Here is a 26,213-nt window from a genome sequence, read left to right on the forward strand (position 1 = left end):
GGACGACGCTAAGGCTTGACTGATCTTCCCATAGTAGGCAGTATCCATCTCAAAGCGCTTTGCTTCTAAGGCATGTCGCTTGTCTTGATCTTCCATCTTCACTCTGACCTCCTGATTAACCGTCTGAATCCGAGCAACACTCATCTCCAATTCCGCTTTCTCTGCAAGCAACTGATCTCTGGCCCTCTTTATCTCGAGGAATTCTTCCATACTGACAGAAAAACTCGGACCCTCAATCATAGGACACCAAGGATCACCTCCCGGAAACGGTAGAAGTGTGAGCTCTATCCTCTTCCGCAACCAATCATCAAATAGAGGAAAATACCGACTGTTGACCTTGCCATAAGGAACTTTACCCTTTCTCTGAATATCACGCCACTCATCCAATACTTGCCTCAGCTTGGCCTGATTGCCATCAATCGGGAAGTAAAAGGACTCCTGGATCTCTCGTCCTAGAGGAGGACCCTCTACAGCAAACCCCATCTGTCTCCTAAGAAGCACCGGGTTATAATTGATGCAACCCTGAACCCCTACAAGAGGCACATTGGGTAGACTCCCACAACTGCATATGAAATCCCGTCCAACCATACCATTATGAGTCCAAGCGATGTCAGCAGCCCGCAAACCCATCAACCTGAATGACCACTTGACAGTACGATCAAGATGAGCAAAAGCACCTCGGGAAGGCAAATACCCCATAAACCACCTGAATAGCAACTGAGCACAGCACCGGATCAAACCCCCACGTCGCTTCTCGTTCCTGTTATGAACCGAGTAGTAAACATCTCCAACCAGAGTAGGAATAGGGTTCCTCTGCAAAAATAATCTGATGGCATTATGGTCCACAAAGCTCTTCTGATTAGGAAACATGATAATCCCATAAATGCTCACAGCAACCAAAGCACAAACCGTCTTCCAATTACCCGCAGCCGCATATTCCTTGGCTTTAGCCTCCAAGAAACTCAAATGAAATCCAGGTAATTTCCCCTTTTCCTTCAAACCCTCCTTGATCATTTCCGGACTCAAATAAAGAGCACGGGAAATCCCAAGGATGTCAGGCTCCACCCTAGTAGTATGGAAAGGAATCTGATCACGGATCTGCATACCCAAGATGCTAGCATAGTCCTCCATCAGAGGTCCCAACAAATAATCTGGAAACACGAAGCATCTCAGGCCCGGGTCATAGAACTGGAGAAGAGTATGAAGGGCACTTCTGTCACTGTCAGTGAGTTTGAAAACCATCTTCAGAATACTACCGTATGCCTCTCTGAACATCCCCACATGGTCGGGTGTAATCAATGCTATCATATTCTTCAGCACACTGATCTCTGGGTCAAAGAAGCTGTAGACAACATCGTCCTTCAAACCGGTCCTCATATCTGAGCAGAAAGTCTCTCAACCAGGATCTCGATCAAAAATGTCCCTGCATATGGATAAACATGTGTTAGATGCAGGTAAATGCAAGATGTAATGATGCTAATGAATGAATGCAATGCATTGCCATCCTCCAAGTCATCTGATCATCTGTTGCTCTGAGTCATAGCCCTGATCTTGAACCGATCACAACCATCTGAAGGAAAATATAACCACAAATCCAACTCAAGGGTTCCGAAATAAACGGAACTGACAGATACATCATCATCATCATCACCCAACAATCTCTGAGCAGATACCTATAACAATCACTGAATCGGCCCGGGGAATCCTGAAATAAACGGATCCCCACTGATAAATAATACGGACAGCACTCCGGCGTCTCAGAAATAAATGTCCATAACTCCGACTTATAAATAGGACTCTGATCAACGGAACCAAAAGTCACCATCAAAGTCACCATCTGAACATGCATCTGAAAGAATCACCCTCCCCTCACAGGTAAATTCTAATCAGGTCATCCTAAGGCAGATAATAGTCTCGACAATCGGGCAAAGATACTCAATGGGTTTGCCCTTTCGGGTGTGCCATTGTAGCTCCCTTAAGATCGTCTAAACCAAAGATCCGGGAAATGATCGGTCACCAGAGTCAATAGTTCAAAAGATAACCCGACCAAAGTGGAATACTCCACTCGGAAGGACTCTCTCAGATGAACCTCGTCCGACTTGTGGTACATCACATCGCCAAGAACATGTTAACCTAACATGAAGGAGGCAACATGAGACCACACTAATCCTAGGTGTACACTCGGGCCTGGGTTTTAGCCCCACTCAGAACACCCACCCCAAAACAGAGGAACCACCTGCATAGAGGACGGCAACATGATAGTATGATGTATGCAAATATTTATGCGAATATATACACAGTCAGAATAATAAATGCAATAAACAGAGCAACACAAACAACCTAAACTATCCTAGAACGCTAGGAGAGACTCGCTTAGGGAAGATGGACCAGCACAGGTCAACATCTATGAATTCCCCAGCAGAGTCGCCAGTTGTCGCATCCGCGAAAAACAACCGGCGGGCTGAAACAAAAACAACACAGAGCCGCCACCGTGCGTTATTTATCCCAAAGAAGGAAAGGAAACGCTCGGAGTAAACCTGGGAAAGGCATGGTCTCGCGACCAAAGAGAAAGGGATCGGGAGTCGGTTATGCGAAGGGAAGGTATTAGCACCCCTACGCATCCGTCGTACTCGACGGGATCCACGCTCTAAAGAAAGAAAAGGTTGCTAAAACAAACATCACACACACACACACTGAAGACAACACAGGTGGGGAGAAGAGGAAGAGGGCTCGCTAGGACATCGCATCCTATGCCTACGTATCTCGTCTGGAACGAGAATCAGAGCTTCCGTAGTTCGGCTCACGCACGCCAAACAACACAAAACACAAACAGGCAAACATGGAACCAGAACGCCACTCGATGGACTTACATCAGCTTCCGAACCAAACACACCCACACTGGAACCCGAGTGCCAATCACTGGACTTATATCAGCTTCCAAGCACACAACAAGAACAAACAAACAACAAATTGCTAAGGAGTCGGGAACTCGAGCCAAGCAATTGCCAAACAAACACACACAAAAAGAAAAAAGATCGCCCGTAGAGGTCTCGCACGACCTCCTGCCTACGTACCTCATCTGGCATGAGGATCAGGGCAACGTAGTTCCCCTGAACGGGGAGAGAAATTCTAACCAGATACAAAGGGGGACACACTACTAGGGAGCTGTACTCGAGCCTAGATGTTATGATGCATCATTGCCCTATGTTAAGTTTTCTATCTACTGGCACAACAGCAAGCTAATCCTATCCAGGAAAAGCAAGCATGCAAGCATAAGCAAAACAAAGCAAACATTCACATTTAGCACACACTATATCCAGTCAAAGTGGGCTCAAACAAAGGGTTAGACTGCCAAAGCAAGTCATCTGTACAAGGTAGTGTTCGCTCTTAACCCTGACATTGAGAGTCAGGGTGAAGCAGATGAAAGGTGAGTGAAGATGAGACTTCACAGCTCTTATCCCTGGCCAGGGAGAGCTTCAGACAAAGGAGCGTGGGTCTAGAAAGTGGGAACCCTTCTACACTCATGACTCTGACTCAACTGTACAACTGTACAAGATCTTGGGTTAATGTCCCAATGCATCAACACAGTGGTGTGAGCAGAGGGACGACTCAACAGAATAGCGGGAGATAGATTGCATATCTCTTTTATCCGCCAACTGCCTTAATCAAGGACTTTTCCTGCTTGGGGACAAAAATAAACAAGCACAAACATCGCCTCTTAAGGAGGACTTCAGACAGTTGCCTGGCCAAGTAACAGGCTAGGTCTTCCAGACTACATGGAGTTAGAGATGCTACCTCTATTGGTTAAACAACCAAGCAACAACAAGCAAGTTCAAAAAGAACTGTTAGCAACTAATGTACCTGAAATCAATCAAATACAATCAGTATACCAATTACAAAGTCAAAACAAACAGATAAGAACCAACAAACAATGTACAATCAATCACATGTGCAAAGCACAAGTCCAAAGCAAGTGAGCTAGGCATCCTACAAAACAAACAAGTTAGTTCACAACAAGCAACCAAACTCAATCAACTTGCATTAATCTCCTTAAAGCATTTGCTTCTTAACCTGAAAAGCAAACTCAATCATGAGAAACAAGACCACTAGGACAAGCCTAGGGTCAAAAGGAGGTGAAAAATGTAAAATAGCAAGTGAAAAATGGTCAAAACCAAGATAAATCAATCAAAAAGAGAATCCAATTGGTCTCATATCAAAACTATGCACCAAATCCATTTCATGAATAAAACATGTCAAACTAGGCAAGATTGAAACACATTGGTGTAAACAGAATGATCACAATCAAATCAATACCAAAACAGCTCAATAAATTCCACAAAAATTCAAGTCTAAACAGAACACATTCAATGAGCATCATATCAAATTTCATGCTATTTGGACAAGAGGAAGCAGGTCAATGAAAATCAGAAAGTCCAGACAAGTTCAAGCAAGCCAACACAAGGCATCAAAAAACAAGCATCAACTTCTATCAATCATAAAACATAAATCAAACATGATAAATGAATGAGACCAAAACCAAAATGTTCTATAAGATGTCTACAACGCACATGCCAAATTTCACATCCATCCAATTAATGACCAGAATTTCACAAAGCAAATGCAAACATGTGTCATAAAAAATCAACAAATGACCAAACAGGGGATAAAATTCCAATCAAATAGGAAATGTCTCAACAAATCCTACAAAAAATCATGGCAAAACTAGACATATAGATGATATCACATGCAAAAATCCAGGGCAAATGGCATAGTGTAGGCATGGAAAATAAAATCAAGAAGTTGACATAACATAGTGTGACACACATTGTCACACTCAACTTGATCACATCATATCTACCAAACCAGGAACTCAAAATTAACAAACTATATACCGAAATCACCAGAAGAGAGTCAAGAACATGCATATAAAATTTCACACATTTTGGATAAGGCATCATGATTTTATGATCAAAATGGTGATCATGGTACACAAATCATACATTCAAACAATCCCTAGGCATTTTTAAAATCCAAATGTGCACAAAAATATTAAAAATCACCATAAAAAACTACACATCACAAGGAGAATGGTGAAAAAAACCTCATCAAATTTGGATAAAAAATGAGTTACTTATGAATTTTCTAAGATGAATGATAAAAAATGAAATAAAATGAAAAAAGAAATGAAATATGAAATGAATTAATGCTGGAATGGCATATTCGTAAATACATGATGGCAAGGGTGAAACGCCGCGTTTCACTAAACGCGGTGGCAGCATGTTATTGGCTGTAGCTCGTGGGAAACACAATTTTGAAACCAAGGCAAGGCAAACAGGATCAAAAGCAACTGGAAACGCGTTCTTGAAGTGTTCATCAACATTCATCATTCCAGAAATCCACATGAACAAATTTCAACCAAAATCATCGTGCCATACATCAAAATGACCGGCGTTCAACATACATCACGAATATGGCAAGCATTTGACCTAACTCTAATCATGCTTCACGGATCGAGCGAAAATAGTTTCACATTCAAATGTTCAGATCCAAATATCTCATTCAATTTAGCATGGAAATCAAAACTATAAGTTGCAACGTGCTCTACAAACTTAGATCTACACAAGCCATATCATGATTTTGAGAATTATGGAAATCGAGTTCTAACCTCTTGATGATGACAGTTGTTGAATCGTGAGCTTCCAGGTCCAAAAGTATGAAACAGATGCAGTTTAATGATGTAGAAGTTGATTGGAATGGATGTCTCAGCTCAATTATGCACCAGCTTTGAAAATGATCAAGAAGCCATGGATGAACTTGAAGGTGACAGTTCCAATTCCCCAATGTTTTAGCCTTGATTTCGTGAAACAGTTCCTCAATGATACATGTAGAAGAGAGATCACACAAGCACCAGTACAAAAGATGATGAATCTTAATGAAAATGATGAAAAAGTTTGAAGAAGCTTGAAGAAGATTGAGAGAATTTTGGTGAAAAGTTTGTTAGATCTGAAATTGTGATTTGTGATTATGCATTTTCTGTTATGATTATGCCTTTATACCATGCCTTAATCCATTTGTTAATCACAATTAGCAAATTCAAGTGAAATTAGCAAAATGCATTTTATGTCAAATGGCCAAAATGTCCTTTTCCAATTCAGCCAATGTAACAGTACAAAACCAGTTCAAGCAAGTCATATTTGATGTTTATGATGTGTTGGAAAAGGTTTTGTATGCAAATGCCTTGTATTTTGGAAATTTACTATTTTTCCCACCAATTTTCAAATGGTTCACTTGAAAAATGCCATTTTGCTATGATGATTTTGATGAAATGTGATGGATCATGAAAGTACATGTCAAATGTGGTTTGCTCAAAGAAAGATCACCCAATTTGGCCATTCCATTCAAAAGTTATGCCACTTTGAAAATCAACTTTTTCTGAAAATGATTTGATCACAACTTGCCAACCACACGTGAGAAATGCATGTCCTTGGACTTTTTGGAAAGGTGAGATCAAGATCTACAACTTTCATGTTGGACAAAATTTCATTTGAAGCATTCTTGGACATGTAATTTTGAGGTGAAAAACTTTCCATTTTTGGCAGTTTCCAATTACAGGTCACCTGCTATTTTTGGAAACTTTCCATCTGACTTTATTTTCTTCATTCTTCATATTTGAAATGCCAAATGAAACTTGTTTGAACATGAATGAAGTGTCTCTTACTCTCTCCCACCTCCAAATCCATCAATTCAAGCTCAGTTGACTTTAGTTGACTTTTCTGACTGATAGATGAATTTGGCTATGCACTGATCAAGTTGAGCCTCAAACTCCTGATGAAATGGCTCAATGATGAAACCCTAGCTTCCATAATCTCAATATAATCACATGATGATCCCCATATCCATTGTAGACCCCACCTCCTTGCCAAGCCCTGATTGGCCCAATGCAGATGATTAGGGTTGACCAGAGGTCAAAACCCTAATCTCAAGGTATCTGATCAATCTCTTAAATCTCCTGGATGATAACAATACCATGATGATGATGATGTATCATTCAACCAAGATGAAGATCAATCTCCTTGAGAAATCATGAAACCCTAATTTGAAGCACCACCCTCAGATAGTTAGTGATCAGCCCAATAAACCCTCAGGCTTGAACCTTCACACCTTTTCATCTTCTGACCAAGACTTATGAGGATGACTTGTACAAGGTTACCACATGATATACAATATGCAATGCCTAATGACCTACAAAATGAGATGCAATATGTTAAGCTAGTCCCAAGAGAGGAGGGCAAATTTTGAGGTGTTACAATTAGCAATGAAAACTCTACAATATCATGTGCATAAAACAAATAATTATGAGTTTCGAATTCAAACCTGCTTGAAGAACAGTAAATGGAAACAGTAGATTCAAGGCCTTGCAAGTGTTCAGATCTGCTTCTTTACTCTTGTTATAAAGTTTGGTACATGATTTGAAGCTTGACACGACCTAGATCTAGCTCAAATGGAAGTTTCCATGTTCATGTTCTTGATCTTGATGTGCTTGATTCTTGGCCAAAATCTTCAGATCAATGCTTGATTCTTCATCAATCACACTCAATAAACCAGAATATGCAAGAAAATCAATGAGTTGTGTGCAAAAATTTGAAGTTTCAATTGAGAGAAAATTTGGAGGGAAAGAAAATTTTGAGATCTAGAATGTGTAAGAATGAGCAAAACAGTTACAATTAAGCTTATATATGACATGTTAATTATGCTGTAATCATGATTAGGCATTGGCTAATGAAAATTTAATGAAAAATGAGGTGTATGACCAAATTGGAAAATTCACCTTATGCATGGCAATATGAACGTGAACAGTGCACATGCATTGTCCAATTACACTTAAAATCATCTCATGAGCATGATGGAATGATCAAAAATCTTGTAGCATCAACCAATTTCAAATTCTTCATTTTCCCTCCAAAACACTCATGTATGCACCAATGATCATGTGATATTATTTCATGCAATGCAATGATGGATTTGGAAAATATAAGCCACAAGAAGCAAATTGCCAAAAGAGTGGCTCAATTTGGAGTTTTGTAGCCAAAGTTATGGCATGTTGAACCTCCATGTACACTTTGTCATCATTTGAGCATAACTCTTCAACCATTCATTAGATGCTCATGATCTTGGACTTTTTGGAAAGAGGAGAGAAAGATATTCAACTTTCATGTTGACCAAAAATTCATTTGAAGCTTCTTTGATGTTGGAAAGTCAAGTTGAATATGGTCCAAAAACTTGCCATTTTTGGAAACTTTCAATTACAGGTCACTTTCCAATTTTGGAAACTTTTGTCCTGATCTCAAAATCTTCAAGGTATGTGTTTGTAATGACAAATAAACCTCTTTTGGATATGAATGAAGTGTCTCAAACCATTTCTCCCCCTCCTAGCCCTCAGTTGACTTTCTGTTGACTTTCTAGTTCTCAGATGACCTAGAAATGCTCTGATCAGCTTGAGCCTCCACCACTTGAGGAAATGGCTCAGAAATGAAACCCCAGCTTATACAAGCCCAATATAATGATCATATGATCCTCATCCCAATAGAATCCTCATCTCCTAGAGAAACCCTGGCTAGAATAGCAGTCATTGATTAGGGTTGACCAGAGGTCAAAACCCTAATCCAGAGGAACTGGAGCATGCATAGTAGAGCCCTTAAAGATGACATAATCATGATGATGGTAATATACCCTTGCCAACAAGATAATGCTCATCCTTCTTGAAGAACCAAGAAAACCCTAATTGAAGCACAAACCCTCAGATGGTTGGTGATCAATTTATGGAGACCCTCAGGCTTGAATCTCTCAACCTCTCTATCTTCTGAGAAAGACTTTGGAGGATGACCTTTTTATTTCTCATGATATGCAAAATGAAAATGCCTAATGCCCTATAAATGAAATGCAATATGCTAAACTAGTCCCAAGAAGAGGAGGGCAAATTTTGAGGTGTTACAGCTGCCCCTATTCAATCCACTGTGAACCTGTCGATATGAACAGCCTCGGCTTTCAGATGATCAGAGTGAAGAGTGATTGAATACCAAGAACAGACGAACAATTTGCGCTCTACTGGGGATTATTATTATTTTTTGCTTTTCTTGAACCCCACAACATATGATTTTCCTTTTTTTTTTGTTTTTCTTGAACCCCAAAATTTTTTTTTGATTGATTTTTTTGGCTTTTCTTGAACCCCGAACAAATATTTTCGCGCGTATGATCCCTGATCACCACATTTGAATCCCGACCACTTCATGTTACTCTCGTTTGCCAAATCATGAACCCCGTTCTCCAGTTGAACCCCAGTCGCCTGACGATAACTTGCGATCGTCGTTGTGAACCCCGTTCTCCAGAAAACACCCCGTGTCTCCCTTTCTCCATTTGAACCCCGTTCTCCAGAAAATGCCCAGCACTTCCTTCTCTCCATTTGAACCCCGTTCTCCATTTCCTTGTGATAATTCCGCTGGCAACGTCGGAAATAACACCAAAACACCACTTCTGATGGCGACATATCAGAGGGTACACCTTCACAACAGGAAGGTAATCATGTGCATTTCTTCCTCCGAAGATACCCATAACGACTTCTGTTGGCCTCGCCAAAGTCTAGGGTGACACATGATCAGAAGACAATCCTGAGGACCTCATCCCAGATACAATCTTCAACTCCAATCTCCATTTGAACCCCGTTCTCCAGAAAATGCCGCAACACTTCCTTTTCTCCATTCTTCGATTTTCGCGCTGATCACGTTACGTTCTTTGATCTTTATTTCCATCTCCGTCCGACGAATTTTTTTCTCTAATATCGCACTACTGGGGAACATTGTTGCTCCAACGTCATGATACTAAACTCCTCAGAGTAACATCTTCTAATTTCTATCTCGCACGACAGAAATCTCCTCCAGTATCGCACTACTGGGGAATACCGGTGACCCAACGCCACGATGCTAAACTCCTCAGAGTAACATCTTCACCATCCGGCGAAACCAATTCTCAAGCGGTAACCACGGCTTGAGTAACTAATGCTTGCAATGCTGATGCCGATCTTCTAACCAGCGAAACCACTTCTCAAACGGTAACCACGACTTGAGTAACATCTTCACCAACTGGAGAAACCAAATCTCAAACGGTAACCACGGCTTGAGTAGCATCTTCACCAACCGGCGAAACCAAATCTCAAACAGTAACCACGGCTTGAGTAGCATCTTCACCAACCGGCGAAACCAAATCTCAAACGGTAACCACGACTTGAGTAGCATCTTCACCAATCGGCGAAACCAAATCTCAAACCGTAACCACGGCTTGAGTAGCATCTTCACCAACCGGCGAAACCAAATCTCAAACGGTAACCACGGCTTGAGACTAGCTTATGCTTGCGATGATGATGCATGATTTTTTTTTCAGCGTAATGCTCTATAACCATGGAAATGCTATGCAATTAGGTATGCAATATGCTATGCTTCTCTAAATGATGAATGCATAAAAGTATCCCCCTTAGGGGACTCCACTAGGGAGCTCGAGGCACTCTGCTGAGGAACTCGATACCACTCCAACCCCCACCCTGCTGGGGAATAGCACTGCCGCTGAGGAAAGGACAACCCTCACCAGGGATGACCTCCACTGAACCCGATCCGCTTGGGGACTTCGTTGGGGAAGAAACCACCAACGCACTCTGCAGGGAAAACAACAATCTTCGACTTGCTGGGGAATTAACAAGCTCCATCATGCTAGGGGAAACAACAACCTTCAGACCTGGCTGCCGAGGAAACACCAATCTTGAACCCGCTGGGGAGATAACAACCTCGACCCTGCTAGGGAAATAGCACACTTCAGACTTGGCTGCCTCGAATCCACTAGGGGATACGGAATACTCGTCACGGAACACCTATCGATTCGTCGACCGCTGGCATTCACCATCTAACCATAGTGTCAACTTTCCACTTTCGAGACTTTGAAGAGTCTTCTTGATTAATCCTCCAGGATCGTCGCCATCCTTTCGCCATCTTTTCACCATTCTTCTATCCCTTGTCCCTGATTGGACTCCACGGGGATCTTTTGTCAAAAGGCTTTGAAATTCTGGCGTAGTCAGATTTCAGATGTTCTACTCCAAGTTATGACATCTGATCCAACATAGCTACAAATACAGCAAGCTAGTTATACAATTCAAACCCAGTACTGATATGCACACATTCACAGATGTCACGACATCTGCTATATCACCATAGTATGGAAGAACACCCAGTTCTGTCCATCTGGTACAAAGACACAGCAGAGATCAACCATAGCACTTACTTCTGTTGAGCCTGCATAGTTATCAGCAGGATGTCTCAACATTGATTTGAACATCACCTGTTACAGCATTACAGGTTTACCTTATTTTATAACAGACAAAATTATAACATGCAGAAGGTAAAAACACAAGTAATTGTTAACCCAGTTCGGTGCAACATCACCTACGTCTGGGGGCATACCAAGCTAGGAAGAAGATCCACTATCAGCAGTATTAATTCAGAGTTAAACTCCCCCGTTTACAACTCTTCACTTAATCCCTACCCAATGCAATCTATACCTAGGAACTCCTAGATAGAAACCACCAGTTTCCATTCCTATCACAACAATTACAATGTAATGCAAAACATCTTGAACTTGCTTCACAACTTCGTTCAAGCACATAATCACTCTTGCCTACAGGCTTTGAGTTACAAATAATCTCATGCTTTTTAGCACTGAGAAACACATGGTAACCTTCCCACAGATTGGGAGGTTTACCTCACACACACCCCTAAATTTTCATTCTATGAGGCTTACAAAAACTAGGTTACAATATGCTATTTATAACCTAATCACCCAACTGGATTTGGGCCTTCAGAAATCGCAGCAAACTTCTCCTTTGCTGTTACAAAGTCAGCAGAAACTTTCTGCTACAAACAAGGTCTTCAATCTTTTAGTTCCTAAAATATCTCCATATTTAGTTCCTAAAATATCTCCATATTTAGTTCCTAAAATATCTCCATATTTAGTTCCTAAAATATCTCCATATTTAGTTCCTAAAATGTCTCAAGACCTCCACAAATAATGCCACATAGGATTCTAACTAATTTCCACATATTAGTGTGCTAACAAATAGGCTATTTGTTAGGTTCCTTAATTGTAGCTCAGTTGTTAGTTTCCTGGATTTTAGATCAGCTGTTGGATTCCTGAAGAATAGCCTGAGAAAAATCCTGAAACAGAAAAACTAAACAACCTACAATTTAGCATATGTTGTCAGGAATAAATGTCACAACATTCAGTTTGACGTCCAGAACATTAACCATATGCTAAGTCTGTTTTTCCTGAAAACAGACTGTACAATTTGCTGTACTGTACAGAACCAATTTGTCCATACTTCAGTATCAGCGTACAATAATAAATGTCAAAACCTCCAATTTGACATTCACACATAGAGCCTTACATCAGGTCTGTTATCCTCTTGATAAGCAGACTGAGCTGTATACTGAAATGTAGCAGAAAACCAATCTGCCTATTATTCAGTAAATGTTGTCAATGAATGTCATAACATCCAGTTTGACATCCAGACAGTAGGCCTTATGCCAGGTCTGTTATCCTCTTGATAAACAGTCTGAAACTAAATGCTGAGTTATAGCAGAACACCCACTGTTCTATTCCTCAGTATCTGCTGACAGGGATGAATATCATAACATCCAGTTTGACATTCAATAAATCCTGTATTAGCTAAACCTGCAGTACACTACTCAGAATGTCATGACATCAGCCAAGACATCAGAGTACAGCTAGATATTCTAACATACAATGCAGTCAAACAAACATCTCCACAGCATGTCATGACATCAGTCAAGACATTAGAATCCAGCTAGTGTTTTACCATACAATGCAGCCAATTAAACATCTACAAACTCCCCCTTTGGCAAATTTTTGGCTAAAACACTTTGGTCTCACAACAGAGTCCATAGCAGCGGAAATCTCACATCTAGCAGGAAATTAACCTAGCTAATACACTCAGAGTTGCAGCACACTCACACACATGGAAGTTAAATAAAAACTTCACATATCAACACACATAAACACACTCACACTCATTAGAAGTGGAGCAACAGCTGCAGCACAACCTCTGGATTAGAGGCTCTTCAATATCTGTTTAACACATAATCTGTTGTCCTGGGGCATCACAGGTGTTACTCCCCCTTTTTGTCAAAAATGTTGCCAAAGCAACACTTTAAATTACAGACCAACATAAACAGAATTACACACAAATGACAGATACACAATCTTGATTTTACTTCACAGTTTCAATCAAGAATACCCCCTCTTGATCTTGCTTTACAGCTTTGATCAAGACATTACCCACTTGATCTTACTTCACAGCTTTGATCAAGTAGTCACACACTGTCTTCACAGCAGGTATATCAGGTGCCATACCTTGTTATCTGAGAACACATAGACCACAAGCTTGATGATTACTTGCAGCCCAAAGACAGAACTCCCCCTGTCATGAACAACCAACTCTCCTCTTGAAACTTGGAGATCACACATGAACATATCTAACACGCCAAAGTTGGACCTTCACATACTTCCTGATTCAAAGAGAACCCAGACCACTTGATGAATGGAAAACATAAGACTCATCTTCATGTCTTCAAGAGCACACCCTCTGTTCAACCCTCTTGGCTGAACACATCCACACTCTGTGTCAATCTCTCTTCTAACCAGAACAGAAAACCACTTCACAAAATGTTCTAACATTCGTTAGGACATCCTTCCCAACATAACAAGGAACACCGTCTGATAATCTTCAGATATCACTGAGTCACCAGCTTGATCCAAAAGAACCCAAACATAAATTGGGACATATACATTCTCATCCCATTACGAGAGATAATCTTCCATAGATAGCTCAGAACTCCTACCACAAGCTCCAAGATATGAATAGAAAACACCTCCTTTTGTCTTCAACTTACTACTTTTCTGCTCAAAAGTAATTTGTCTCAGACTTTCCTCAAGAATAATCAGCTGCCATATGTGGATTATCTTGATTCTTCGAACTCACTTCTGAGATAGACCAAATGCCACTGGTTGATTACCTCCTTCATGAATCCTCATATGAAAAAGTCAAATGCCATTCTTTGACCTCTCCACGTTTATCAGACCTCTCCCAAAGATATTCTGACCTTCCAAGTGAGACTTGAACTTCAAGCTACATGTTGAACAAAACTTAGATTTTCTAAGACATGAACATGTAACATCCTTTCTATCCAGCAACTCCAAAGAACTGCAACGAGAATGACCTTTTTGAAGTATCCAATCTACAATCCTGTAGACCCTTCTATCTCAAGTTGATGTGCCACTTCACCAACTAAGAATCTGATGTTGAACCAAATGTCACAACATTGTGTTTTGACATCTAGCTGTTGAATTCAGCTCCTTCTTCTGCCACTTGAAAGAACTTCCTCCCTTCACAGAACAAGAGTTCAATGTTCTCATAGACTTGATTGTGGAACCAAGTTTGAGTAAACAACCTCCATCCTGCAGGTTTGCAGTTAAGTCATCCAAGCTCACACCTTGATAAATCCCTGCTTCTTCTCCAAAGACATCAGACACTCTGATGCATGAGTCTTCAGAAGGACCAGTTAGGAACTAACCCTTCAGCTATACCAAGGATTCCACTTCCTAAAGCAAGGCTGTTTCCATGATGTTAAGAATGCTGCCACTTGTTCTTAACTTCATAGTGTGCATTAGCCAATGCACTTCCTTACTTAGATCAGAGATAAACTGATCCAAGTAACCACCATCAAGACTATGATATCTTCTTCTTCTTGTACACACCAAGGCTGAACATGTTTCTTGCCAGGAAACCTTTTCAGAGATCATATGCTTTTGCTGCCACCAAAGAGATAGATCATAAACCAATGTACTATCCTTCCTATGATTCTGCACAGGGTCTTGAAGAAGAGATGTTCCAACATCTTTAAGAACATCAGTTATCTTGAGCTCTAAGGATAATCAATTAACTACTTGTACTTGGCACAAGTTGACATTGATCTTAAATCCTTTCCCAATATTCCTTTCAGATACTTCCACCATAAGACTACTTTGAAAATACTCTTCTAGTGTCAACATCTTCTGCTTGCAAGCACTTCAACAGTTTTGAAAATCTTCTCAGATTAAATTCACCCTTAGGAATGAGAGAGATGAATTCTTCCTTGCAAATGTGTCACACAACCACCAGAACTCATGTGACACAGGTCAACAGCCAACCAGAACCTAGGCTGACCAAATGTGAGGAGGTTAACCAAAACTCCCCCTCAAATTAACAATCATGGAAACTTCACACCAATATCCATGCATTGTACAAACATGTCTCAACATGACATACACCATCCCTACCAGTGGCACCTAACTCTATGAGTTATACCTATACATACTCCAATCACACCAATCAGACTTCAGCTGACCATAAGTACTAGTGAAAAACAACACCAGTCAATAGTAGATATGCATTTCCAGAGCATACTACCTCAACCAACCTCTGAATCTTCATATTCTCACTCCTTGAAGGAACTGCCACTTCTGAGCGAGGTGTTTGAATAACAAGATTCATGGTCCCAATCCTCTTAAATGGAATAGCAGTCAGGTTACCCCATTATTGACTTCTATCATCCAGGGACTTGTCTTCCAGCACAACATAGTACTTCAGGGAACAACTATCCAACCCTGATCAAGTTATAGGAATAAGGCAAATAGCAGGCAATTGCACAATGTCACATCTCAACCAGCTCCACTTCTAGAGAACAAATTTCTAAAAGTGACCTTCTTGAGCACACACACAGTTGACCCTACCCTTGTCAACTTAGCACACACAGATGTCTTCTCTTCCAGGTCAGAAGTAGGTTCCAAACAAAAGTATCCCTTTGTTTGACACCTAAAAACATCTGTTCTTCAACCAGCAGTTGCATACTTGTTGAATAACATGTTCTAACATCACATAGAACATTGGTTCCACCTCCTTGGAACAAAACCTCCTTGAAAGTCTTCAAGGTCTTCATATACACTACCCAAGAGTGTAAAAGAATCAGTGATCAGGTGATTCTTACCATCCTGAAGAGAGAACGTCATGATGGGTGGACTTGAGGAGACTCAAGTATCTTTGACATCTTCAGTAGGTTATGATGAAATCTTGAATACAGTAGCCTTTCATCCACAAGAGGAGAAACTACATCAGAGTTTGAGCTTTGCCAGGTATTATGCAGCGGAAATCATAATACAACTCAACTTATGTACACATACTTCACCAGATCAGCCTCCAAGAACATACCAGGCTTGAATATGATTCAATACTAGCACAGCTATCCCACACATAGGCCAATTGCCAACCACTAGAGACCGGTACACATAGTTCCTGTCATGAATAGTCCATCCACCTACTTCAAGGGACCATTCAGGGAACTCACAGAACCTTCCACGGGTTCCAACATCAGTACTAATATAACTCCTTGCAAGATACCAGAAAGTATCACCCATGGATCTCATCCAGAAACAGAACAGGATGCCTGCTCTGATACCATTTGAAATTCTGGCGTAGTCAGATTTCAGATGTTCTACTCCAAGTTATGACATCTGATCCAACATAGCTACAAATACAGCAAGCTAGTTATACAATTCAAACCCAGTACTGATATGCACACAGTCACAGATGTCACGACATCTGCTACTATATCACCATAGTATGGAAGAACACCCAGTTCTGTCCATCTGGTACAAAGACACAACAGAGATCAACCATAACACTTACTTCTGTTGAGCCTGCACAGTTATCAGCATGATGTCTCAACATTGATTTGAACATCACCTGTTACAGCATTACAAGTTTACCTTATTTTATAACAGACAAAATTATAACATGCAGAAGGTAAAAACACAAGTAATTGTTAACCCAGTTCGGTGCAACATCACCTACGTCTGAGAGCATATCAAGCCAGGAAGAAGATCCACTATCAGCAGTATTAATTCAGAGTTAAACTCCCCCGTTTACAACTCTTCACTTAATCCCTACCCAATGCAATCTATACCTAGGAACTCCTAGATAGAAACCACCAGTTTCCATTCCTATCACAACAATTACAATGTAATGCAAAACATCTTGAACTTGCTTCACAACTTTGAGTTACAAATAATCTCATGCTTTTTAGCACTGAGAAACACATGGTAACCTTCCCACAGATTGGGAGGTTTACCTCACACACACCCCTAAATTTTCATTCTATGAGGCTTACAAAAACTAGGTTACAATATGCTATTTATAACCTAATCACCCAACTGGATTTGGGCCTTCAAAAATCGCAGCAAACTTCTCCTTTGCTGTTACAAAGTCAGCAGAAACTTTCTGCTACAAACAAGGTCTTCAATCTTTTAGTTCCTAAAATATCTCCATATTTAGTTCCTAAAATATCTCCATATTTAGTTCCTAAAATATCTCCATATTTAGTTCCTAAAATGTCTCAAGACCTCCACAAATAATGCCACATAGGATTCTAACTAATTTCCACATATTAGTATGCTAACAAATAGGCTATTTGTTAGGTTCCTTAATTGTAGCTCAGTTGTTAGTTTCCTGGATTTTAGATCAGCTGTTGGATTCCTGAAGAATAGCCTGAGAAAAATCCTGAAACAGAAAAACTAAACAACCTACAATTTAGCATATGCTGTCAGGAATGAATGTCACAACATTCAGTTTGACGTCCAGAACATTAACCATATGCTAAGTCTGTTTTTCCTGAAAACAGACTGTACAATTTGCTGTACTGTACAGAACCAATCTGTCCATACTTCAGTATCAGCATACAATAATAAATGTCAAAACCTCCAATTTGACATTCACACATAGAGCCTTACATCAGGTCTGTTATCCTCTTGATAAGCAGACTGAGTTGTATACTGAAATGTAGCAGAAAACCAATATGCCTATTATTCAGTAAATGCTGTCAATGAATGTCATAACATCCAGTTTGACATCCAGACAGTAGGCCTTATGCCAGGTCTGTTATCCTCTTGATAAACAGTCTGAAACTAAATGCTGAGTTATAGCAGAACACCCACTGTTCTATTCCTCAGTATCTGTTGACAGGGATGAATATCATAACATCCAGTTTGACATTCAATAAATCCTGTATTAGCTAAACCTGCAGTACACTACTCAGAATGTCATGACATCATCCAAGACATCAGAGTACAGCTAGATATTCTAACATACAATGCAGTCAAACAAACATCTCCACAGCATGTCATGACATCAGTCAAGACATTATAATCCAGCTAGTGTTTTACCATACAATGCAACCAATTAAACATCTACAGGCTTCACATCACAACCTGCAAGTGAGTGAAAATATCTAACAACACCTGCAAAAGAGATCGTTAGATAAAAACGTGCCCTAGGCGTGCCAAAATTTCAACACCTGGGTCACTCAACCTTCCGAATAAGATTTCAGGTTTTCAATCTTATAAACATGCATTGGAAAGGATCTCCATGTCTCAAAATGCAAAGATTCTTATCAAAATAAACGGATGTTTTTGCAATCAAAGCGGTAATGAAAACAAAAAACAAAATTATTTGACTGAATATGCATTATATTGATTGAAAAAAGGTGGCTCATAACTGAGCTATACACAGGAAGCAATCCCTGAAAAGAGGTAATTGCGCACAAAAGGAAAAATCTATCCTAATGGCAATGTGAAACCGTGATCTCATCGAGTTCCAACTCGGTTACACCCCATATGTCCTCAAGACTCTCCGTGCTTTCTGCCTTCTGAATAAGACGCTTCCGATCGATCCCTGCTGGGGATTATCCAGGTGCCTTAACCAAAGCAAAAACGCTCATGCTAGACGCAGTTGTTCGTTTCAATCCCTCTTTTGCCTGGACCGCCCTTTCGGGTTTTCAGTCCACCGGGATACCCTTTTTTGCCCAAGTCTCCCTTGTGGGGTTTTCGACTTGCCGGGTGTACCGTTTTTTCCTTTTTATCCCTAATTTTTGCCCGAACCTTTTTCATTTTTTCTGGTTCGCCGGGATTCCCATTTTTTCCTGGACTATTTTATTCTTTTCATCCAGCAGGTCTCTTATACGAAGTATTTTTTAACTGCGTCCGCATTCACAGGGGATGGAAAATCCTCGCCATCCATGGTCGTGAACAACAAGGCTCCGCCAGAGAAAACCTTCTTGACCACGAATGGACCTTCATAATTGGGTGTCCACTTGCCCCTACGATCGTTTTGAGGAGGAAGGATCCTTTTCAGCACCATATCTCCCACATGATATACCCGAGGTCGCACCTTTCGGTCAAAAGCACGCTTCATTCGCTGCTGGTACAACTGCCCATGACAGATGGCCGCCAGCCTCCTTTCCTCAATCAGGCTCAACTCTTCGTACCGAGTCCTTACCCATTCAGCCTCTTTCAATTTCACATCCATCAGGACCCGTAACGACGGAATCTGAACCTCAACTGGTAGCACGGCTTCCATCCCATACACAAGCGAGAACGGCGTTGCCCCAGTAGACGTACACACCGAGGTTCGATACCCATGCAATGCAAACGACAACATCTCGTGCCAATCCTTATAGGTCACGGCCATCTTCTGCACAATCTTCTTTATATTCTTATTAGCCGCCTCGACCGCCCCATTCATCTTCGGACGAAAAGGAGAAGAATTGTGATGCTCGATCTTGAATTCCCGGCACAGTTCTGCCATCATCTTATTGTTCAAATTAGAACCATTATCAGTAATGATTCTCTCGGGAACCCCATATCTGCAAATGATGTCTCTTTTCAGAAATCTGGCAACGACCTGCTTCATCACATTTGCATAAGAGGCCGCTTCCACCCATTTGGTGAAGTAATCGATAGCCACTAATATGAACCGGTGCCCATTCGAAGCCGTAGGCTCAATTTTTCCGATCATATCAATGCCCCACATAGCAAACGGCCACGGAGACGACATTAAACTCAACGGATTAAGAGGTACGTGCACCTTGTCAGCATAAATCAGAGTCTTTCGGTCCTTCTTGGATGCTCCCTCAGGATACTCTTGGGTCTCCAGATAGCATTTGATATCATAATACCACGACTTCTCATCATCAGGCGCTGTGTCAACAGCAAACACATAAGCCGGTCTATCCAGACGTCCCACCTCAACACTAGGGAACTGATTCCACCACTGCACCTTAATCAAGGCAGCCAGAGTAGCCAAAGCATCTGCCAAAGGATTCTCTTCTCGTGGCACATGATGCAATTCCACCTTGGTGAAAAACGTCAACAACCTCATCGTATAATCCCGATATGGAATTAAATGAGATTGATGCGTATACCATTTCCCGTTAACCTGGTTCACAACCAAAGCTGAATCTCCATAGATAACAAGGTTCTTGATCAGCAAATCAATCGCCTCTTCAATCCCCAAGATACAAGCTTCGTATTCAGCCATGTTGTTGGTGCATTCAAATGTTAGTCGGGCAGCAAAAGGAATGTGGGATCCTTTCGGCGTAACCAAAACAGCACCAACTCCGCTACCATTCTTGTTAACGGCCCCATCAAACATCAGAATCCATTCGGATTCAGGGTCAGGCCCCTCCTCCGGGATCGGTTCCTCACAATCTTTCGATTTGAGAAACATGATGTCCTCATCAGGGAGCTCAAACTTCATCGGTTGATAATCCTCAATGGGTTGCTGGGCGAGGTAATCGGACAATACGCTCCCCTTGATCGCTTTCTGAGAGGTGTACTGGATATCATATTCAGTAAAAATCATCTGCCATCTCGCAACCCGTCCGGTCAATGCTGGCTTTTCAAAAATATACTTGATTGGATCCATCTTGGAAATCAATAAAATGGTATGAACCAACATATACTGTCTCAGTCGGCAAGCAACCCATACCAAAGCACAACAAGTTTTCTCGTGCAATGAATATCTTGTTTCACAGTCGATAAACTTTTTGCTAAGGTAGTAAATTGCATGCTCTTTTCGACCAGACTCGTCATGCTGCCCCTGTACGCACCCCATAGACCCCTCGAGGACCGTCAAGTACAGAATTAACAATCGTCCCTCCACAGGAGGCATCAGAATCGGAGGCTCCTGCAAATATTCTTTTATTTTTTCAAATGCCGCTTGGCAATCATTATTCCACCTGACCGTTTGATCTTTTCTCAACAACTTGAATATGGGTTCACACGTGGCTGTTAGATGAGATATGAACCGTGAAATATAGTTCAATCTACCTAAGAAACCATGAACCTCCTTTTCTGTTCTCGGCTCAGACATTTCTTGTATTGCTTTTACTTTAGCAGGATCAACCTCGATTCCTCTTTCGCTCACAATAAACCCCAGCAACTTACCGGACCGCACCCCGAAAGTGCACTTATACGGATTCAACCTCAGTCTGAATTGTCTCAATCGGTCAAACAACTTGGCCAGATCTACCAAATGCCCCTCTTTTGTTTGGGACTTTGCTATCATGTCATCAACATAGCATTCGATTTCATGATGAATCATATCATGAAACAAAGTCACCATAGCTCTCTGATAAGTAGCACCAACGTTCTTGAGACCGAATGGCATCACCTTATAACAAAAAGTGCCCCATGGTGTGATGAACGTTATTTTCTCCATATCATCTGGCGACATTTTGATTTGATTATAGCCAGAAAAGCCATCCATGAAGGAAAACACCGAGAACTGAGCTGTATTATCTACCAACACATCAATGTGAGGTAATGGGAAATCATCCTTTGGGCTAGCTCTGTTCAAATCCCGGTAGTCCACACACATTCTCACCTTCCCATCTTTCTTCGGCACCGACACAATATTCGCGACCCAAGGTGGATAATTAGTGACAGCGAGGAAACCAGCATCCAACTGCTTCTGAACCTCCTCTTTAATTTTCATGGCCATCTCGGGTCGAGTTCGGTGCAATTTCTGCTTCATTGGAGGACAATCTGCTCTCAACGGTAGCTTGTGCACAACGATATCGGTATCCAACCCTGGCATATCCTGATAAGACCAGGCGAAGATATCGACATACTCTTTCAACAGCGCTACCATTCTGCTCTTAACATTTGCCTCCAAAGCAGCCCCAACCTTCACTTCTTTCCTGACCTCCTCGGTACCCAGATTCACAACCTCGATTTGCTCCTCATGCGGCTGAATCACCTTCTCCTCTTGTTTTAACAACCTGGCTAATTCCTCGGGCAGTTCACAATCTTATTCGCCTTCTTCTTCGGCATGATAGATTGGATTGTCGAAGTCATATGAGGGTGTAACAGGATTGTTATCAATGAGATCCGGAGAATGATCGCATCTGCATGAATGTTGATTCATGCATTGCTTTAGAACCAGAGCGAAGCAAAATTGAAACGGAAAATGAAAACAAACATTGCCATTTTTATTTTTGTTTTTATTAAACTGCAAAAATAAATGAAAAACAGGGAACACCGCTTTTAGTGAAAAAACATCCTTTTATTAATGATGCAAATATTGCAAAATGAAACACATGAGGTGGCCCTTACAATGAACCATTACATTTCGGGCAAAACGGATGGCTTTCATGCAGACAGAATTGAAAAACAAGAAATATTACTCTTCACGTAGAGTGTCAGTGATGATCTTTTCGGCCCTCCAGTTCTGGATCTCCATCCCTGGTACGCATGGTTTTATCCACTGATCAAGCTCACAGTCACTCTCGACCTCTTCACCCACCGCACAGATGTGATATGGATCCAACATTCCAGCACTGGTGAACGTGAATGGCTGTCGGCGTCCTTTATTCTGCACTGACGAGCCTCGGCCCGGCTGATAACCAACCCCAAACCGGTCTTCTTTGGCGGCGATGTCAATCATCTTTCCCCAAGTTGGGGCTTCTCCGCTCTTCACCACCTCAGCGGCCTGCTTATACGAAGAAATGGACGGCTTATTCTCTTCTTTGACAAAAATGGCATTCTCCACCTTAACAGTTTCGAATGCTTGACTTGGCGTTTCCCATATCTCACCGTCCATTTCTACGTACTTGAACGATGATAGGTAGCTGACGAAAATATCCTCCTCTCCGCAAACCGTGACGACCTGCCCGTCCCAGATATACTTCAGTTTCTGGTGCAAAGTCGAAGTCACTGCCCCAGCAGCATGTATCCATGGGCGACCCAACAGGAAACTGTATGCCGGCTGAATATCCATGACATAGAATACGGACTTAAACACCTCGGGCCCAATCTTCACAGGGAACTCCACTTCCCCAAACACAGCCTGCTTCGAACCATCAAAAGCTCTCACCACCAAATCCATAGGCCTCAGCACTACTCTTTCACAATCCAGCTTCGCCAGGGCCTTCTTAGGCAACACATTGAGTGATGAGCCGGTATCCACCAACACGTGCGAAAGCACTGCTCCTTTACACTCCATTGCAATTTGTAATACCCTATTATGATTCCGCCCATCCACCGTCCAATCCAGATCAGTAAAACCCAGCCCATGGCTGGCATTGACATTTGACAGCACTGTCTCCAGCTGATTGATTGTTATCTCCTAGGGAACATATGCTCTCTTCAGTATTTTCAACAAAGCCTCTCTATGCCCCTCGGAGCTTAACAGCAATGACAGGATTGAAATCTTAGACGGCGTCTGCTACAGATGATCAACAAGCTTATACTCTGACTTCTTGATGATCCTCAGAAATTCTTCAGCTTCATCATCAAGTTCTTTCTCCGACCCCACGGGCGCCGGTGTCACTACAGGAGTACCCTCGCTCACCACCTGCTTCCCTCTTGCCCTGGCTAAAGCCTCGGCCTTATCTTTCTTTTCTTTTTCTCCCTCCCCACTCCTCAACGCGTCAGGTGCAAACAACCTTCCACTGCGAGTGAAACCATTGGGTCCGACATTATCCACCTTTGAAATGGTAGTTTCACCTGCAGCCTGATCTTCCTGCTTTTCCCCATTACAGTAAACCTCCCCACCATAATGCCACGGCACCGCATCATCATTGTCATAAGGAATTGGCCCAGGTACCGTGATGGTAACTAGAGCCGCATCTGCCAGCGCTGACAAATCGATCGGATCAAAGTATATGGTTATGGTAGAGATTTCCTCCCTCTCCAAATCAACCTTCTCAAACCTGAGGCTTCCTTCATCCATCATCCTCTGGACAACCTCCTTCAATAAAACACACCCATTAGGAGCAACGGTGCATGCAGCACAACAATCATCACAACCCAGGAAGACCCCATTCTTCAACAATTGTCTCTTGACCTCAGCCAACGGAGTCTTCAACTGGTCCACATTTCATCAGCCCAATCGTCCTCCTATCCTCAGAAATTGCATTCACCCCCATTTGACCATGCGCGGGCATGGGATTAGTATCAACATTTGGAGATGGAGCAAAATTGATTGCCTTAGAATCCACCAGGTCCTGGACAACATGCTTAAAAGCTTTACAATTCTCCACATTATGTCCAGGGGCACCAGAGTCGAATTCGCACTTGGCGTTCTCATCATAGTTGGCAGGCCTCTAGTCAGGTCTCAACGGAGCCAACGTTCTCAACTGAACCAACCCCAAATCTTTCAACTTCTTCAACAGGAATGAGTACGTCACAGGCGGCCTATCAAATTGACGATCAGTCATTCGCCCTCTTACTTGATACCCGGCCCTCTGCGGTCTCTGTTGAAATGGTTGTCGTTGCTGTGGCTGTTGTTGATGTTGTTGTGCAGGCTGATTATCAGCAGGAATTGTTACCGCAGCAGTGTGCTGGTAGTTGTGAGAAAATTCCTTACCTTGAATTAATTTTTAATGATAGCAAATTGTGTGATCATCATCCAAATGTTGGTTGTGCATTGCATTACATGATACATGTGTGTTTTATTATGTTTTTCATCCCACTATATTGTTGCATAACTGTACATATAAACCTACATTGATATTCCCCTTTAAATAACAATTAAAATGCATTTTATGTCAGTAAGCATCGATACATAAAGCCTCTGCATCGATACATACAGCATGAGATAAATCACAAAACCTTTCTGTTCAGTATGCATCGATGCATACGAGTCATGCATCAATACATGGAAGACAAAATACTCTATGCATCGATACACACGATCCCTGCATCGATACATGACAAATTGAAACAGCCTGTGTATCAATACATACGCACCAGGCATCGATACATACTAGTGTAATAAGCACTTGCATCGATACACACGACCTTTGCATCGATACATGAATAATCAATTTCACCAAAATTCACATTACTTACAGTATGTATCGATACACACCCTTATGCATCAATACAAAAGACTGTTTTATGTTATAACAGCAACTGTTTTGCAGCATATAAAAGACAGGTTACAACAGCAGTGCAAAAACACGAATTCATTGAGGGAAAACAATTGAACACAGATCAAAAGCAGTGTTGGAGCAATTGTTTTGTGAGCAATTAGAAACCTGAAAGAGACTTCATCTTCTTCATCTTCTCAATCACTTTTCTTCAAGAACATTTACACATAACCATTCTTGTTCTTTGGATTAAAGAAGCATCGAGATAACGTTCAGTGGTACGATCAAGGATCTAGCTGTGGTTTGCAGTGGAACGATCGAGGATCTAGCTGAGTCGAAGATTGAAGGGGGTTTCTAGGAAAAACCTACTGGTTTGTCCTTCAAGAACTGGAGTGTTCTTGAGGGTTTGGGAGTCACATTTGCAGAACATATTCAGCCGCAGCGTTGCGTTTGGAGATCGGGGGATTTCGCAAGCAGGTCGTGGAACCGGTGAATTGTTTGCAACTTTGTGCAGGAAAATCTTGATCGTGCTCAGATCAAGTGAAGGTTTATACAAGAAGAGGTTCTTAGAGTTTAGAATTCTGTCTTTGTACCATAACCTTGTATCAACGGATTCGGCAATAATTGATAATCAAAGTTCTCAATTTCATTTGAAATTGAGAGGGAGACGTACCCACACGCGAGGACGACGTGGGGAACTTCCTTACCAAATCTCTGCGTATCGTACTCTTACCTTACTCCTCTTTACGTTTTTCAAACTGTTTTCGCAATTTCAGTTAGTGTGTGGTGATTGTTTCTTTATCAAGACAGCAGTGGCAAGAAAACTTTAATCAAACTCCATTGCTGTTTATCATT

Source organism: Lathyrus oleraceus, chromosome 2, assembly GCF_024323335.1.
Source record: "Lathyrus oleraceus cultivar Zhongwan6 chromosome 2, CAAS_Psat_ZW6_1.0, whole genome shotgun sequence".
Lineage (NCBI taxonomy): Eukaryota > Viridiplantae > Streptophyta > Magnoliopsida > Fabales > Fabaceae > Lathyrus > Lathyrus oleraceus.